Source organism: Parambassis ranga, chromosome 2, assembly GCF_900634625.1.
Source record: "Parambassis ranga chromosome 2, fParRan2.1, whole genome shotgun sequence".
Taxonomy (NCBI): Eukaryota; Metazoa; Chordata; class Actinopteri; family Ambassidae; genus Parambassis; species Parambassis ranga.
In genome coordinates, this window is record NC_041023.1 from 10621774 (window position 1) to 10639338 (window position 17565).

A 17565-nucleotide genomic window follows, 5' to 3' on the forward strand; every position below is an offset into this window, starting at 1 on the left:
AGATCAAATAGAAAAACAACAGTACAGTTGATGCTGGTGATCTCTCCATTCTGGCACTGCTAATCCAAACTATAGAAGCAGACTATGTGGACCACGAATGGATGTTTTACATGATGCACTATTGACCCCTTGACAGTCGTGGTGTGCTCCAAGGCTCCGTTTCAGTTTCACTATTTTTTTTTAGTTTCATAACTAAACTGCTTCATTTAGTGCTTGAAATTTCCAGTAAATGTATTTATCTGTGTCTTTAAGCAGTCTGTCAATAAATGTGAAACCATTCAAGCCTTTGCGTACCATGACACTGAAGGTTTTGTATTGCTGTAGCTGTCTGATCCTTCATGGTGGTCAAAATGTGCTTTATTTTTAAACACATGCTGGCACATCAGGCCATTTTTCATCTTTGTGAGTCTACTTGTCGTTTCTGTTTATCGTTTGGGAGTGAGTCCTGACATAGACAGTGCAGAAATAAACAAACACACAATGCAGATACCCCCATATGGACCCACTACCAGCTGAGGGTGCCATTGTTGTACCATAAGCTGCACGCGAACATGCGCTCAGGCACGTACACAGGCCTGCATTGTCTCAGGCTCTTTCTCACAGTTCACATGCACGCGCACACACACACACTTTTTTTTTTTTTTAACAATGCCACCTCTCACACATCGCTGCCTGCTTACTTTCAATCTTGAGTGAACGCTGCCTCTTGTGAAAATCTTTTGATGTGTAAAGTGGCAAAGACCTGCAGCCTGGTCTCTGGACTTTGTCACCGTTGCAGGAAGTCAGCAAAGCCTTTACACCCGCAAGAGGAAAAAAGAGAGTCTAAAGGTGGCAAAGGAGTCAAAATCTAGACTTATGGACACGGTTTTTACTTGTATTACACAAAAGCAGTTTCAGTTGGGCCGCCTAAAGTTGGCTGCCCGATTTGATTCTGATCCCCCTGTTGATACAGAAATACCCAATCATCCTCCAACACTTGTCCTCCTTTCCTTCTCGTGATGCTCTGCAGCGTGGAGACACTCCTGGTTCATTTCTTCTCCCTCAAGAATGAAAACATCAACCATCTGGTACAGAGGTGAAAGGTCAAATCTCAGGCTGGTAATGAGGATGGCGTCGCTAGGGGGATGTAGGAGGTGTGTGTATGTGTGCCTGTAAGCCTCACTGAGCGTGTCCGCTTCCTGAGTGAGCATTAAACATTAACGAGTCAGCTCTGAGTCTAGAGAGAGGATAGGAGATCTGAGTGGAGGGAAAGAGACAGCGTTAGGACCAAGTCACAGAGAGAGAGAGAGAGAGAGAAATGTGAAAGTAGTTACACACACAGATAAACAAATGCACAGAAAGATGGACTGCATGTGGATACACTCTTCTTTTCAGTCACTCGGTCCTCAAAAAGCTTTTCCTCTTGTTTATTGACTCAGCCTTCCAACATTCAGTACATCGATAGCTCAGGTCGATGAGAAAGAAAAAGACACAGCGGCTACTGCTGCAGCGAAGGTGTGTGTGTGTGTGTGTGTCTGTCTGTCATGTGCCTCCATGTTTACCAACCTTTTCTTCCACCTCATCTATTTCATCCAACACATCCCATAATTTGTTCCAGTTATTTTCCACCATGACTGTAATAGTTTCCCCTGCATTTCTCCCGACTTTAACTACAACGTGCAGGTCTATAAAACGGTAAGCCGTTAGATAATAGTAACAGGTCTCATTTGGCCTCTGCGTCGGAGCTGCCTAATTGGTTGGAAATCACAATGGCGAGACTCAGCAGTGCAGTCAAGTGCAGAGAGCTCACAAGTAAACTGAGTTATACTCACCTCCTTTTATGCTCTTTAGAGACTATTATGTGTGTGTTGGTGCAGTTGCCATGGAGATGCAAAAGATGGTGGGAATAATGGAATACCCATGTCCTCAACAGGAAAGCACCACCTCTCACACTACACCAGTAGCCTCCGTGTGTGTGTGTGTGTGTGTGTGTGCATCACATTTTAGAGCCAACAGAGCACATTTGATGTAAGGACTGTGGAGGAGAACACTTGGTGTTATCTCCTAACCTTGTGGTTTTGTCAGAACAGAATTGTGTGTATAGGATGTTGTGAAAGAGGCTGTACAATAGAATGTGTACACCTAACAGAGCTGTATGTGTTTATAAGGATCATTTTACTAAGTTGGCCAGATTAAATGATCACTTTTGTGGTGATATATGGCCTGTTAACACTTTGACAGACCGCCCTTTAAACAGTGTGCCTTACTTTAAAGAAGTTGCCTGAAAGCGACTGTTTGCTTGAAAAAATCTGCATTAAAACTGAGGGTTAATTTAAACCCTTTACTTTCTGAACAGTTGCATTTTGGCAGCGCCACTTGTGTGATTGATTTTTGGTGTGTCACATCTCCCACAGGGTTTCTAAAGTAGTTTCTGGAGTTTAGTTTACAGAACATTTGCTGTCAGCTGTCGAAGCCATAAAATCTAATTCTGTGTGAGAGAATAGAGACGCGGCAGAAATTAAGTAACGCTAACCACCACACCTGGTGCTAATAAGCTCAGGTTGTTCAGATGAACTTTGTTTGTTCTTGTTTTTTTAACCCTTTGATAAAATTATATGCTCTGAAACTACACCTGTTGAATTCAGGTCAAACATTTGAACACTCTTGCCTACAGGAGTTGAAATAGATCCTCTCCCGAACTGCACAGAGACAGCTGGAGAGGAGAGTGGATGTGTAGTGTATTGATTACTTATATTTTCAAAAGTGCAAGCATGAATCTTTCACTCATGGGGGGCGAAAGAAATGAAAGGAATTCTGTGCTTCTTTGTTGCCTTGAAGGTTGTATGTGTACAGTTAGTCTCAGATTGTGAATACTAGGGACAGCCAGGGGAAATTAAAGATGTAATTCACAATGCGTTTCGCTGAATGTCTGCTAGAAGACTGTGATGGGAAAATTGAAACGCTTTTTTACAGGTAGACCTCAAGACATTTCATAACCTCATGCTCTTATTTTTACTGTATATAAGCCCTAAGGACACAGTCTAGACTGGTGAATGATTTCTGCCTTTAGACAGACTTCTCAGAGTTTTTGCAGTGGTGCGTGTGTGTGCATGCATACCATATTTTTGGTATTAATACAAATCACAACAGTTGTGTTGAGTCTGAATCTTATAAAGCTGTAAGTGGATCAGCTGCTGTATGTTACATCTGTTGCAGTATTAGATTTGCGACGTAGGTGCATTTTAATTGAAAACGTGCCCATACAGCCTCAGGTGTTGGTGTCCTACACCCGAGAAATATATTTGTTGCTCGAAAGCTGTAAGTCTATAAAAGGTTCCCATCAATCTCTCAGACGGAGACAGGGAGACATGCAGAGAAAGAGACAGAGACAGGCAGATGCAGACACAGTGTCTAGGCCTGTCTTCCTCCCTGCTAGAGCAGTAAAGAGTGTTTATGCGTGCAGTCTGCAGCATGAGCGCGTCCCACACGGCTCCTTGATTGAAAGAAAACAACATCAATCTAGCACAGGCCCCAAGGCCTTTAAATAACCGGCAGGCTGTTTAGAGCAGAGATCCCATTCCTTCCCCGCTGCTGCTGCTGCTGCTGGTGCTGCAGCCGACTTTGGACACACACAGTGACAAACCAACTGTACACCCGCACTCACTTCTTGCCCTCTATATAGATGGATAGATAGCTTTTAAACCTGGCGTGCTCTTTATAATTTTCTCCTCCTCTTCCACCTCCCCCTCCCCACACCCCCTCTCCCAGCTGTATTATGGTCATTTTCATTCATCGTCCCCATGATGCTCAAATGTCAAGGTTAGAGTGTGCCAGTTCTCACACTCGCGCTGACGCATACACACACATGGTCAGAGGAGAGGGAGGAGAAGGAACTATACCAACTCTGAATACAAGAATTAGTCAAGCGTGCATTTTGCTTCTCCTCCCTTTCTTTGGCCCTCTGGCTCCTCTGCTGCCCCCTTTCTTTGTTGGCAGTGGCCTTTAGTGTGTGCATGTGGAGTTGGAGAAGTTACAGGGAGTGTGAGGTGGGTTATCAGAAGGTTTGGGGTGGGGTTTTTCTAGGTTAACCCAAATGAAATTCTACTACCTTCTTCTATATAGCATGACCACAAGTGTGAATGACATGAAACGTGTGTCACAGTTTTTTTAAAAAAAGGTGTGTTGAATGTGTTTTATTTAGTCCTTCTGACCAAACCACCCATGGCAACAGCGGACTAAACAGCTTTCACTCCTCCCAAATATCTTTTTACCCCCACCACCCCCAGTGAAACTATTCCCCACAGCTCCCCCATCCCTCCTCTAAAGAACCACCCCTCTCCCCTTTTCCCTCACCCCTTCAACCCTAAAGCAGTGCCCCAAGAGAACAGAGGTAAACATGCCCCCATTCTCTTCATCCCACTCAGCTCCCACAGCCCTCACCTCCCTCCTCCTCCCCCTCTCAGTTTGTTTGCCGACGGGCTGCTTTCTGGACTTTTTGTGTTTAGTAAATAACAGCCCTTTAGCTGAGGTTTGAAAAAGCTGTCCAGAACATCACAATTTCTGTCTTGAACTAACTGGTATCATATCACCACTGTTTTGATCATTGCTGGTGATTAAATGTGAAGTGAAAGGTAAGCGTGGGAGTGACTAGAGGACAGAGCGGTGAAGTTGATGCTTATTCCAGGAACTTCTTACATGACACTGCACCAACTCACTGTCCCACCTTGTTTTACACACTGTTATTATTTTATGATACAGGCTGGGCGGTCAGCATGTTGCTGTATCAGCAGCAGAACAGCAGACACATCGCAGCAGTTATTTTTGTTCACATGTGTGAAAAATAAATGATTAAACAATCTTGAAATATATCCCTAAACCATACGTAAGTGTAGCAAGGTGCCACATGTGTAAAAAGGAGTTGTAGTCATGAGCTCAACTATTTGCATCTTATTCATCTCTAGTGACCCCCTTCACCCCCACTTCCTGTCTTCACTGCAGATGTGGAGATGGATGAGCCTGTGTCTGTCACCCTGTAATACAGTCCGCTGGGTCACCTAGTAAAGCAGCCCATATGGTATGAGCTTTTGAAAATCCACATGCATGTACGCATGCACTGAAGGGGAGAAGCTGCAGACTCTGCAGAAAATGTCTCCACCTTTCTTTCTTTCTTCCTTTCTCTTTTTTTAGAGCTGCAACATGATGCAGACCAGTCCCTCCTCCTCCTCCTCCTCCTACACGCACACACCCGTCAGCGTTACGAGGTGTCGCTGGTTGAAGACAGACAAGGCAGGTCTGGTTAGGATTACTTTGCTACAACCCTATAGCCCTGTCCCTACAGTCTAGACTTGGCTCTGTCTTAGTATCTTTCTTCCACACCTGTTCCTGCCCTGATTTGTACAGTAGCCCTCTCATTACTTGGCTATTACATTTCCTTTGAAAAGCTTTTTTTTATTTCATGTGTGGATATTTTGTGGTAGCAGATACACAGCAGGGATTTGGAGCATTAGAATTTATAACTTATCTGCTGCTGAGAAGTTACAGGAGCTCAGTGAGAATACTGTGTGCCCTTCAAAGGTCCCTGCAGGCTGAATTTATTTGCTCCAGAGCCTCCAGGAAACAGTCTCCATTGTTCTAAAGGTTTGCCCCCTGAAAGGCTCTGGGGGTACACTACCTCATAAAAGAGACTGTTAATGTACTCTGACCTGGGGTGGGATTATTATTCCACCAGTCTCCTGGCACAAGGGGAGGGTTGAGCTCAGCATATATAGGGTCTGCCTGGCTGGATCATTTAGAGCAGGTTGGACAAGGTGCCATCGACACACAGATGTAGGAACAGCTATCAAAGAAAGCTGACTGGCTGCTTTGGCTCAGCTTGTGACGCACCACATGAGCGTTGGAAATGAAAGAAAGGAAATATGTACAAAGACAGTCTGCCGCTGTCGTATGTGTGCGCATGGTCTATACAGACTGTATACATGCTCATAATCTTGCAAAGGCTTCACGTTGTCTATTGTGCCTGACTTTTGTTGTGTTGCTGTGTTTACCAGAGGAAGTTCTTTTGAAGAACTTCATTGTGTCATCTCTTCATCTGTAGCAGTAGGGGTGATGTGTGTTTTGGAACTGCCACTAATGCACCAAAGCCTGAAGAAAATGATCACAATCTGTGTCTCCCTTCGGCTCTGCGCGGCTTTACATTGACTTTCAGCTTGTTGTGTAGCTGCAACGTTTTACGCTATCACCATTCACAGCATCGTTTTCACCCTGCAGTCCTTTTTGCAGACAAAAAGACAAATGTTCTAATAAAAAAGTAAAATTAAAACAACCTAAAACACAGAGACTTTCATTCATCATGTGGTGGGAAACATGACTCCAAATAAATAATGGTCTCTCTATGTAACCGCTGGGTGTGATAATAAGAATCTAATTTCCAAACTTTTGACTCTTCACATACAAAGCAGGCAGCGCTGAGGCTTATGTGTCGAGCACGGCAATGAAAGCAAATGAAACCAATAAATAGAGTGAAATGTAGTACACATTGTTACTATTGTTTTGCTTTTTATTGTGGTAAACCACATTTAAATCAAATCACACCACAGATCACTTCATGCAGTGAAGTATAGCATTTCAGTAGAAAGCAGGTTTTTTAACATATGGTTTGTGTTGCTGGAGTTATTACTGTTTAGGCCTTCCACATGTGTCTGCTTGTATCTTCTTTTATTTCTTTTCTTAAGATTTTTTTTGTGAAAGCTCACATAGTATCTAAAACTCTAAGTTCAGTTTGTTTATCAAGTCACTTTCCACCACTGAATGCCCATTTTGTGTCTGTGTGTGCTCCTGCATGTGTTAGCCTGTAACTGCTGCACCTTCACACATGTACCTGACTTCACACAGCTTTGCGTAGCTTCTGGTGCACCTCGCCACACAGACGCTTACATGCATACACTCAAGCTACCCCTCAAGGAAGTGGTTACCTTTTAGGCTTTCTGGTTTCACATATCTTGTTCCGTTTATGTGTATGTGAGTGTGTGTGAGTGTGTGTGAGCGTGCACGTTGGGGATTAAGAGAGGCCCAGCTCGAGGTAACAAGACGGACGTGGTCACTCCTTCCTTTGTCTCTTTCTTCTGGTCTTTTTCTCTCTCCAGTCTTTTCCTCCTCCCTCTCTCTCTCTCTCTCTCTCTGTCTCTCTCGTTCTCTCCCTCGTGGCAGAGTGATGGATGGCAGACTGCAGGGGTGAAGGTGGAGGAGTGTGTGATCAACAGCCCAGGTTTTTGTGTGTGAGTGTGCACGTGAAGTTCTCTCCAGGAATGGCTGTGTATGGAATAAGCAGTGTGTGGTATGAAACCTGTAATGATTAAATGAGTCACTAATCACAGCGATTAGCAGGTTGACGAGGGAGAGCCGGCGACTGGCTCCGTGATGGCGCTGCCTTCAGACACCGGCACAAAAAAAATATCACATATGTGAACAAACGCACCTCTGCGTGCGAACACTGGTTAAACATGCCCTGCAAAGATTTTGAAACACTCACACACACACACACACACACACATGTGTTGGCATTAAAATTAATTCATTGAGCCCATTTAATGGTCTGTGGGTTTATGCTCTCACGTGTCACTATCACTTACAATGGAAATAAAACCTGAGCACATTACACTTCAATTAGCCGTTTAATACGTCCCATTAAAAGACTCCTATTTCAACGGCTGTATGATAACAATTTGAAAAGTGATATAGGATTTTATGGGCCATCCCCAGTAAATCTATATGATGAGGGGGCTAAGGTGGCTGGATTAAATGTGGTAAAACCCAACACTGACGCAGCTTTAAGGCCGTGTTTATAAAGCATCAAAACTGCAAGGAAGAGAAAATAAAAGGATATAGAAAACAATTTTTGTGGCAATTTAATTATTATATTTAATGACATTATTAAGTGCATGTTTACAAAAAGAAGCAGCACAGCACTACTGACTTTACAGACTTTGCTTTTAGAACTAGTTTGCAATAAAGAGCCGCTCGCAGTTAGTGACTCATGTTCCATCACCAGGCAGCCAGAGACAAGGAGCTGAGCCAGAACACTGATGGATGTTTTTTTATAGTACTTAATGTCTAAAAAAGCTGTTTGTTGCACCAGAAATGTCTTTATAAATTCTAAAGGTTTTACTTTGCACATAGGCATTACAGCTTAGAGACGTCTGTGATTTGCTGCATTACAAATGTGCATGTTCTCGTTCACACAATGCTGTGGGAACGTTTTGTCACCTCGCTGACTTCAGACATGTTTTTAAAATGCACCTTCATCTTAACCAGACTGCACCTTACATCCTGTGTATGTGTGTCTGTGTGTGTGATCACACAGGAGAATATATGTCAAACCGCTGTGGTGTCACACCCACACCTTAAACACACATGTTTCTTTGCAAATGCACGAGCGCATGAGCACACACACACAAACACACACACAAACAACCCGTGATTGTGCAGCCGTGTAAAAGCAGCATGCAAAACAAGTCCCATCACCACCAACGGCAAGTACGCGGCGCCGTGATGAAGCCTCAGTGTTCAACAAGGCACAAACACTCTCTTCAAATGCCAAAGCAGAAAATAAGCAGCTATAAAGATACAAGCAGCGTTTCCTCCTGCCAAAACAGTGACTCTGGTGTGTTCCCTGCTTGTTGTACTTCTGTCTGGATCTTAGAAGCCAAAACAAATGAGAACCATGTCTTAAAAAAGTGCATTGCAATGATCAGTGTAATTCTTCATGCCTATCTGAAAACCAGAATCCAAACCAGCATTCCGTGCTGGTGATTTTTCATTCAAGCCTTTTATGCATTTCAGTGTGTGTGTGTGTGTGTGTGAGAATGAATGCGGTCTATGATATGCTAAACAAAAAACAGTAAGGAAACTGTGATTAATCGATGATTGCCTGGAGGCAGTGTTTATTAACATCTCCATCTTAAGGTAATGAAATGATCCAGCACATATTCTCAAGTACACACACACAGGAGAGAGAGTGTGTGAACATGAGAGAATGTAGCCTGATTATTTGACTTCCTCACGCTATAATCACCATACATTCTGTGGAGTGTGTAAATCAGCTTTGTGTTTTTTTTCCCTTCTGATATCAGTTTAGTCCGAATTTCCCACACATTTCGTTTCCACTGGTGGGAAAATTCACACTGTATAATCAATATGTGTCACTCCAACCACTCCTACCTAATTATGTTGTTATCGGTGCTTACTGTATATTAATTTAGATGTCTTTTGTTAGATTATTAGTTATTATGATCATATCTTGATTCAACATATTTAGTGTAAATGAGCCGGTGAAGCTGTCGTCAAAGTGCAAATGAAATCCACAGACTGACAGTTTCCAAATGAAGCAGATGTATATACTGAGGCAAAGCATGTGTGCCTAATCTGAGGATCTTATTATTCTGCATATAACACACACACAGACGTGGAATGGATTCCCCACCAGAGGCAAACCTGCCATACTGTCCCATGCTTCAACAACGTCAGATGGATTATGAGGGCTCCTCAGACGTACCTGCAGGTAGTGACGGAATCCATTTTGGAACAGACTCTCAAGCGTAAAGTTTTATTTTGCTCACCAATGAAAAGATGCCTGCTAATGCATCCATCTTGTGCTCCTGTGCAGGGCTGCAAGCAAATAACATCAGTGATGATAGCTATCTGCAGAGGCTGAACTAAAACAATTCTGCACTGGTACTTCCCCCTGTGGACAACCAGATAAGGAGAGGGCCTGGTTGAGGCTGATGCAGCATGCAGCACAGTAATAGAATGAATTCAGTATTTGTTTGATGTAATTTTGTAAGATTAGCTGGGTGGATGTATGGGGAAAATATGTTAAGATAGCAAACACAAACATAATAGTGCCTTGAATCAAAACATCTACCTACAAGGACCCCCTGAAACAGCTCGGAGGAGAACTCCTCACGGGCCCTTTATTGCTGTAAATATGAGGGACTCTCATCCTTTATTGTCTTTTAGGTGACTTAACTGATGTTTTTCTAACACTAAATATATTCCTTCAGATTCATGCTCTGTCATGTGCAGACATAAAAAAAAAGTTTAAAACAGTCTGGTCATGGATGACCTGTGCTGCACTTGTCAAATGTGATCTTGCCTCCCTGTACTTGTTGATGAAAGGCTGAAGCTGGCAGAGGGAAGTAAATCTAATTCCTGCTTAAATTGAAGAGACTGTCTGAGCAAAGCGGAGCTGACACAGTCACAGGAAAAACCCATCAGATCCACTTCCAGGCAGAGACAGTGTGCCGGATATGTCTGTCCATTTAACAAAGCTGATGGAGACACGCAGGGCAGACAAGCAGGTGTGTCCAAAGATAGCTGTGTGTTTTAGAACACAGCTCAGCATCTATAACAGGTTCATCAGTACTCACCTTTTACACACTTTATTAGCTGGGCTTTTAATACATGCATTTTCTTTAAGATCCCCAAAGCTGTGGAAGAATGTAGCCCACGCACACACACACACACACACACACACACACACACACACACACACACACACACACACACACACACACACACACACACACACACACACACACACACACACACACACCAGAGACAATGTACACTTGTGTGCACACACACGCGCATGCTGTCAATTACATGGAAATATTACCTTCCCTGATGGCACATGCTCCATGCAATTATTCAATTTGCTTGGTCTGCAGATGACTGCTGCGCTGAAGACCTGGAGGACACGGCCGAATCTGCTCCTCTGGAAAGAGAGAGAGACGGAAAGGGAGAGAGAGGCCCGCAGGAGTGAGAAGGTGCACAACCAATTAACAACAGGAATTGTCAGAGTGTTTGATTCATTGTGTTTGCATAAAAATACAGCTACCATGGAGACACTGCAGTAAAGGATGAGTTTCACAGAAAATAAAGCTATATGTTGACCTCAGCTTTTTGTCCACATACGCAAAAAGAACAGTTTGAAGTGATGGACATATGGTATAAGGAGAGGTCAGTGATAAATCTCTTAGGTTAGTAACTTGTCTGGCATATTTCAGACCTCTTAAGTTTGAGAAGACTCAAACGTTTCTGTTTGTGCAGTTTGTTTAGAAAGCGAGATCATGTTACTGTTTATTTCTCCTTTTTCTTCAGCTTGGTTGAGTTTCATGTTCCCTGTCAGCTGCTAAAACATTTTCATTTGTGGAGTCATGCAGCAGTGTAACTGAGTTTTATCAGGAGAGCATGTAGGCCCGTCCAAACAATTCAACATGACACTGCTGTAATTTAAATTCAGCCTGGGATCACAGATAGTATGGGAAAACGTCAACCAAAACAGGCCTGGATCAAACGTGCATTAATTTGTATGTTTTTCATGGCAGTGCTGTCTATTCAGACACTTAAAGTTTCATAGCCAGGACCTCTGTTCCATTTTTTTTGTCTAAAGATTCCAGAGAGGTAGACATCCTCAACAAAGAGGGGCAGACTCACCTTAAAGTGTCCTAGAAACGCACCTGTTTATCATTCTAAGGGCCATATCTCTTCTATGTGTCATCCTTCTTTGTCATATGCTTTGCTGTCTGGTTGTGGCTGCAGTGCTTTGTATATGTCACCTGGAGTTTTTTTATGTGTAGATTTAAGCCATGTTTCCTACAGTAGAAAGTCACTCCTACATAAATGTATTGAGAGCCTCATTGCTAGGTTTCACTTGATTCTCATACATGCAGCGTATAATGCAGTTTAAATGTGCCAGTCATTGGCTTCTCATTGTAGTGTCACCTGTGAGCACCTTGCAAATCACACTTGTGCCACCTGTGCACCTTTCCTCAGTGTCATTCCGCCAACACAGTGTCACCTTTGTCACCCAGGTCACTCTCTGCATCGTCCCACTGTCACCCCAACGCTCCCTTCGAGGACACCTTTGTGTCACCTGTTAGTCTGACACGTCTGCCGCACAGCTTGGCGTCCTGTGTTGCCTCGGAAAGAAGGAGACAAGATAGAAAACTCCTCGTCCTCCTCCCCTTTGTTTCTCCGCGCCTCGCTAGACTCCGTCCTCCACCCCCCGACTGTGTCCATCTGTTCATCTCTCAGCGGAGCAGGGTGAGGAGGAGGTGAGACATGCACACGCAGGCACACAAACACTTAAACGGGCTGTAAACATGTACCGCCGACACACACTTACACAAATAGCACTCGCATAAAGGCGACAGTATATCCAGTAATTGCTGGTTTGAAAATACAACTTTTACACTCAGAAGAATAAAGGAAAGGAAATCCTTTCTATAAACTAATGATGACTATTTGGTTTGTTTACGTAAAATAAACTCAGTGACAGCTGGTACCCAAACATATCCTGAGCTCACTATACTCATATCTGATTCAAGCTTGTGTGTTATTGGCTACATAATCAATGATCAACAAGGATGAATTCATGGCTAATTATAACATTTATTAGCAAAGTAAAAGACAAAGCCAAGCAAATGTTTATGATTATGTCACACCTTCATTTGGCTGACTGGCTCTATCACACGTTGGTAACCACACACTGGTGGGAATATTCCCCCAGAGAATGGTGTTACCACGGCAATAAGGGCAAGCCCTTTGCCCTCTGGCCCCTGCCCTTTGCTTCTCTTGAGGGGGGGCATGTGCCGTCAGTGCCCCCCACCTCAGAGTCAACACAGTATACCCCCCCCCCCTCCCGCTACACATTAAAATGGACATTGCAGAGAGTGTGTTTATGTTTTTCTGAATACATGACTGTGGAAAAAAATGCAAATATTCAATCAATTGACAGCTGCTTTAATGTGTGACAGGCAGCAGAGGAACACTGTCTTTGTACAATCACACTCTCACTCCCTCTGCATACAATTGCTGCTGGTGCGTTACAGACTTCATATTTATATCACATTTCAGTGTAAATAACAGGAAAAATATTTACCTTAAATACAGCATCTGAGATATTATTAATTGGCGGACATCAGAATTAATAAAGATGCTGTGACAGGAAATGGAAAAGGGAAATGTCCTTAATCATAATCATTTATCTTTCTGTGTTCTTTTAATTTATTCAGTAATAATGAAGCCAGGAGCTGTGATAGAGAGGTTTTTCTTTCCATCTACATCTCAGGCACTTTTAAACTCAGACAGATGGAGAGAGACAGACAGGACTACCTCCAGGCAGCAATACACTGCAGATAAAGAAATACAATATGATCAAGGAGCACAATGGTTTGTAATAGCCTAGAGTCTGGCTGTATAATTTGTTTGTTTCTTTACTTCCTGTGTGATTGTGTGGGGTAGCAGAGTGGATAGAGAGAGAAGAAAAATATGATTGTTTATGTGTGTTGGTATACATTTATTGTTGTATCTACTCATAAACAATCACAAGCTGCTTCTAATTTTGTTGTCAAACACACACACACACGCTCACAGAAACCGGGGTCTGCCTGAGCGCACAATAAGCACACATCACTTGGCCGCTCTTGCTACGGCACTAGCTGGGAGTGTGTGTATAATAAGTGTGAAAAATCTCATTAATGCAGTGCGGCTGCTGCGCTGCGGCTGCTGCTAAGTCCCTTGTATTGTCACTTTTCTCCAGGGCCCCTGAGTGCTAGCTAGCTAACTAGCATCATCGCCATGGAGACCCTGGCAGCTATGCCTCTCCACTCATCCTCAGCACTCTCACCCTTATTCTGTAGACACACACACACATACACACAGAGGCATGATGGGGAAGGAGGGAGGGAGGCATACACACCTTCACTCACTTTCTCCCTCACTGCATCGCTCTCCCTTTTTGTCCGCTGACAAAGCTTGACAAACCGCATGTGACTTGGAGGGCTTAGCACCGGGGAATTGGTGAATTGTCCCCCCCTATCCTCTCTTTGTCCAATTCACACATAGTTCAAACTCTAAATAAGCAGCCATATTGATTTTTAATGATCCGACAGAGAAGACTTCTGCTTTAGATGGCAAGAAGTTGGCTGGAAATGGTGACTTTTTCTTTTGTTTAGTGCTTTGTACAAGTTGAACGAATTATTTATAGCACAAAACATATTTTTATTAGAGTGATCAGACTAAAACATTGCTGCCCTGTATATATACAGCGAAAATCCAACCTACATAATATAGATCACCACTGTACTAAATATGTATGGAGGTGAAGATCAAAGTGTCGCCACGGCTAATTAATCTATATCACTGTTAATTAATCAACTTAACCTCAGGCTTTTCAGACCACCATCTAATCACTGTATGTGCCAGAAAGTGTACTCATACAATAATGGATTTTTTAAAAAGTCCATTTGATTTGACTTTAAAATGTAAATTTATTGTATAAAGGATGAAGAGCAAGTAAATATTAAGTGGAACAGGATCAGCAAAAACAGGTCTCTAAATGCAGCAAAGAAGAAAAAAAACTTTCCTGAGGGGAAAAAAAAGAGGAGGAGGAAAATGATTAACCTCTGAGACATTCACCTAATTAATTCTGTCCGTGCTTTAAATGAAGTGAGCAACCTTGGAGCAGCAGCCGGCCATTGGAACTCATGTAAAATGTATGTCACCCTATATTACTGTGCGCGGAGCACGAGCTGCCTGCTACTTAATATAATGACACATGTAATCTTTATTCAACCTGGACCCTCAAGGCGTTCAGCGTTGTTGCAGACAAGGAAACGGCTAACCCTTTAGCCTACAGCTAAAGCTAAATAAACTGGCAGTCTATTGACACAGGTGGGAGCCCATAAAACCATGTTTGCATGTAATTATGTGCGTTTAGGTTGGTATTAATGATGCACTAACATGGAATCCAGGGGTGAATTGGATTTCCTGTGTTGCAGATGTGTGTGTGGAAACAGTTTAGTGGTTCTCTTGCTCATTTATTTTTTTATAATATGAAAAATATAACTATATATATAATGTAAGTTAATGACAAAACAGCAGCTTAAAATCTTCACATTTTTATAAATGTATATTCATAAATATAGCATGTTACATCAATCAGTCGTATCATCTTAAACTTATAATTATTCAGCTTGTTGTCAAAATACATTAAATAAATAAAATAATAAAGTAATTAGTTCTAAAATTGCTTTTCTCATATTGGTTAAAAAGGAAATATTTTAGGATTTGAAAACACACTACATATAAATACAGGCAACTTTATGGCAAAGACTACATGAACCTTGAAAGTAGTACAATATAATATAAAGGGTGTTTAAATGCAAACAAAAAAAGATGGAGCAACACACACTCTACCTATATTTGTTTATTTTACGCTCTCTCACACACACATAAACACACAGACTGTCGATCAGAGGTGCAGACTTGCTGTGGAATTTAGATGAGAGCTTCCTTCAAAGAGCTGCGAGGCCACTGGCAGCTGTCAAGTGCAGCAGAAGAATCTGCCTGAACATTCCTGTGGTTTAACACTATGCTTTGAAAACAAGGACTGACCAAGTCCCCCGGAAACGTACCCCTCCCTGCTCCCTTTCACACCCCCACCCTGCATGTGATAAAAATATCAGAGAGAGAGGGATGCAGTGTGGGAGTGTATGATTTTTTTTGGGGGGGAGGTGGGAGGTGGAGGGAGACTTGTCCTTTTAAAGATGTCTGTAGAGAGGGTCACACATATTGCATGGTGAGGGGAAAGTTCTCTGTGTTGTCTTGCAGCTTGTACTGTCAGGCTGATATAAGACAGTTTTATAATTGAAACTGGTCAGTAATTGTCCAGCAGATGAAGTTTAGATCCTTCGTGTCTCTGATGACACATCTACTTGAAGTAAGAGCAGCACTTGTCACAGCTGCACGCTGGTGGTTTCTTGAAACTGCTCTGAAGTGACATTTTAACCTGACAAATTTCTCTGAATGATGTGAGACTTGGCAGCGCTATTAACTCCCATCTGTTCCACAAAAAAACACACACCGAAGAGACGAACAAGGCCTGCAGTCAGGACAGGCTGTGTGTGTGAATGTGTCTCTTTGTGCACACAGAGCTTTACAGGTTTTGCATATGTGTGCCGGCCTGTGTGTGTGTGTGAGTGTGTGCATGTGAGACGAGGTGACCACCAAAGACATTCACAAGTATATGAGCAGTCTGGAGGAAGGATGTGTGTCTGAACTTGTCTCAACAGTTTTTTATTGTAACTTAATAAATGCTGCACTCTGACGCTCTGCCTGCTTCTGGAGAGTGGACCTCAGAGGCCGCCATGATGCGTCGCCTTCCACGCTGATGCCATGTGGCTCTTTTAATGAAGAATGCAGTGATTTCTGTGTGTAAATCCTTTTTCTGCCCTCACTGTCTGGGACACAATCTCAAAAACACACACATAAAAGCTGACGCTGGGCATTAAACCAATGCGGGCCAACTGTGCCAATCAGAACCAGACAGCCTCCATCGGAGGCGGACTGCCCCCGCTGCTGAGAATCTACTGCACTGCCTGCCGCGGGGGTTGGCATTGAGGTTGAAATGTCACATACAAGGCCTCGGCTGCCAAAGCAAATGACAAAAATGGGTTTAGTTTGACAAAGGAGGTGTGATATGCTCGGTGCAGCTCTGCTGCCAAGCCAACAATTCAGTGAAAAATGGAAATGTTTGCTGGAACAATCTAGTGGATAATTTTGGTGCAAATTAATCTGCTTTCCACTCAGCGTGCTTGTCGAATTATCTTCCAGTGTTAGCTGCACGTTGGTTCCTGTTCTGGTCAGACGGCGGTATTCTAATTTGATTTAACGGTATTACATATTTAGGAGCTGCTGCATGCCTGCTTGAGGAGATTTCAAGCTGCCTTGCATCTTCGGATTAGTGGCATAATATTTACATTACAGAGACATTAGATTTCCCTATATGACTTTCAGTAGCGGTGATAAAAGCCATTTCAGAAAATATGCACGCGGCTATCCTGAAATCAATCGGCTGATTTCCATTTTTTGGCGGCTATGCAGCCCATCCCAGATTTATTCAGGTCAGGCCGTCGTCTTTTTTTTCCTGCATGATTTGAATTCATTTGGAGTTGAAATTGGCTTATATATCTCAAGTGTGTTGTGTTTTCTCACCATCTCTCCAAATTCACACAAACACATCTTAATGCCATTTTATTCCAGTTTTGCAGATGGCTAATTGTTGTGTTTGGCCAGCTTCTGAGATTATAAGCAGGCAGGTGACAGGTTATGTTTTAATTTTGTGCAAATCTAAACAACATAAAGTGTTCGAGACAAGCAACTTCCCCAAGTGAAAAGCCTGCAGGAGTCAGTGAAGTGCAAAAGCTGCATAGCTTATAGGGAAGGACAAGGAGGAAAAAAGGGGGGGTGAGAGAAACAAGAGATGAATATAGACAGCATTTGTGTGTGTGTGCATGTGTGTACGGTTGGTCTAATCCTCGCTTCAATCTCAGGCCATAAAGAAGGTGTTTGGTCTCCCGGAGCCAGAGGCAATGTCCACTTCAGTCAGAGGTTGTTGGGTGCAGAGCTGAGGTCGGAGGTCATCATCTGGATAGTTTTAGCTATTTGGTAACGTCCCCTTCAGCGCTGATTGAGGTCACACAGTGTGGCCTCAAAACCTGTGACCCCTAAACCCCTCTGCAGTCA